Here is a 2,413-nt window from a genome sequence, read left to right on the forward strand (position 1 = left end):
TGAAAAACTACCTTGAGCAGTTAAACAGAGAACCGACTCGTGGCGATAACATATTGGACCTTCTGGCGACAAACAGACCCGAAACAGTTAACGCAGAACACGGAATCAGCGATCATAAAGCGGTTACTGCATCACTGATTTCAGCCATAAGTAGAAATATTAAAGAAGGTAGGAAGATTTTTCTGTTTAGCAAAAGTGACAAAAAGCAGATTACAGAGTACCTGACGGCTCAACACAAAAGTTTTGTCTCAAGTACAGATAGTGTTGAGGATCAGTGGACAAAGTTCAAAACCATCGTACAATATGCGTTAGATGAGTACGTGCCAAGCAAGATCGTAAGAAATGGAAAAGAGCCACCGTGGTACAACAACCGAGTTTGAAAACTGCTGCGGAAGCAAAGGGAACTTCACAGAAAACATGAACATAGCCAAAGCCTTGCAGACAAACAAAAATTACGCGAAGCGAAATGTAATGTGAGGAGGGCTATGCGAGAGGCATTCAATGAATTCGAAAGTAAAGCTCTATGTACTGATTGGCAGAAAACCCTAAGAAATTTTGGTCTTATGTCAAAGCAGTAGGTGGAGCAAAACGAAATGTTCAGACACTCTGTGACCAAAATGGTACTGAAACAGACTGAAGGCCGAACTACTAAATGGCTAATTCACAGAGGAAGACTGCACTGTGCTTCCTTCTCTAGATTGTCGCACAGTTGACAAAATGGTAGATATCGAAGTACACGACAGAGGGATAGAGAAACAATTAAAATCGCTCAAATGAGGAAAGGCCGCTGGACCTTATGGGATACCAGTTCGATTTTACACAGAGTACGCGAAGGAACTTGCCCCCTTCTTGAAGCGGTGTAGCGTTCCGAACGATTGGAAAAGGGCACAGGTCATCCACGTTTTCAAGAAGGGACTTCAAACAAATGTGCAGAACTATGGACCTATATCTCTAACGTCAATCAGTTGTAGAATTTTGGAACACGTATTATGTTCGAGTATAATGACTTTTCTGGAGACTAGAAATCTACTCTGTAGGAATCAGCACGGGTTTCGTAAAAGACGGTCGTGTGATACCCAGCTCTCGCTATTCGTCCATGAGACTCAGAAGGGCATAGACACGGGTTCACAGGTAGATGCCGTGTTTCTTGACTTCCGCAAGGCTTTCGATACAGTTCCCCACAATCGTTTAATGAACAAAGTAAGAGCATACGGACTATCAGACCAATTGTGTGATTGGATTGAAGAGTTCCTACATGACAGAACGCAGCATGTCATTCTCAATGGAGAGAAGTCTTCCGAAGTAAGAGTGATTTCAGGTGTGCCGCAGGGGAGTGTCATAGGACCGTTGCTATTCACAATATACATAAATGACCTTGTGGATATCATCGGAAGATCACTGAGGCTTTTTGCGGATGACGCTGTAGTATATCCAGAGGTTGTAACAATGGAAAATTGTACCGAAATGCAGGAGGATCTGCAACGAATTGACGCATGGTGCAGGGAATGGCAATTGAATCTCAATGTGGACAAGTGTAATGTGCTGCGAATACATAGAAAGATAGATCCCTTATCATTTAGCTACAATATAGCAGGTCAGCAACTGGGAGAACGCATTAGGAGTGATTTAAAATGGAATGATCATATGAAGTTGATCGTCGGTAAAGCAGATGCCAGACTGAAATTCATTGGAAGAATCCTAAGGAAATGCAATCCGACAACAAAGGAAGTAGGTTACAGTACCCTTGTTCGCCCACTGCTTCAATACTGCTCAGCAGTGTGGGATCCGCACCAGATAGGGTTGATAGAAGAGATAGAGAAGCTCCAACGGAGAGCCGCGCGCTTCGTTACAGGACGATTTAGTAATCGCGAAAGCGTTACAGAGATGACAGATAAACTCGAAGACTCTGCACGGAGACGCTCAGTAGCTCTGTATGGGCTTCTCTTGAAGTTTCTAGAACATACCTTCACCGAGGTGTCAAGCAGTATATTGCTCCCTCCTACGTAGGTCTCGCGAAGAGACATGAGGATAAAATCAGAGAGATTAGAGGTCACACAGAGGCATACCGACAATCCTTCTTTCCACGAACAATACGAGACTGGAATAGAAGGGACAACTGATAGAGATACTCAAGGTACCCTCCGCCACACACCGTCAGGTAGCTTGCAGAGAATGGATGTAGATGTAGATGTAACGAGCGTTCGATCGTCTGTTATGTTACAGCGTGTGTTAAGGTGACACGAAAAGAACTGTTACCCGTTCCAAGCAAAGGGCTCCAATTTATGCAAACGTCTGTCACGCCTAAGGAAGGAACGCAAAAATAAACCGCGTGGTTTACAGGGATCGCCACGAAGGAAAACTAGTAATTTTGGGAGGAAACCCGTCGTCGTAGACAATTTCATAAAATCGATCC

This window comes from Schistocerca gregaria, unplaced genomic scaffold, assembly GCF_023897955.1.
Source record: "Schistocerca gregaria isolate iqSchGreg1 unplaced genomic scaffold, iqSchGreg1.2 ptg000526l, whole genome shotgun sequence".
NCBI classification, from domain to species: domain Eukaryota; kingdom Metazoa; phylum Arthropoda; class Insecta; order Orthoptera; family Acrididae; genus Schistocerca; species Schistocerca gregaria.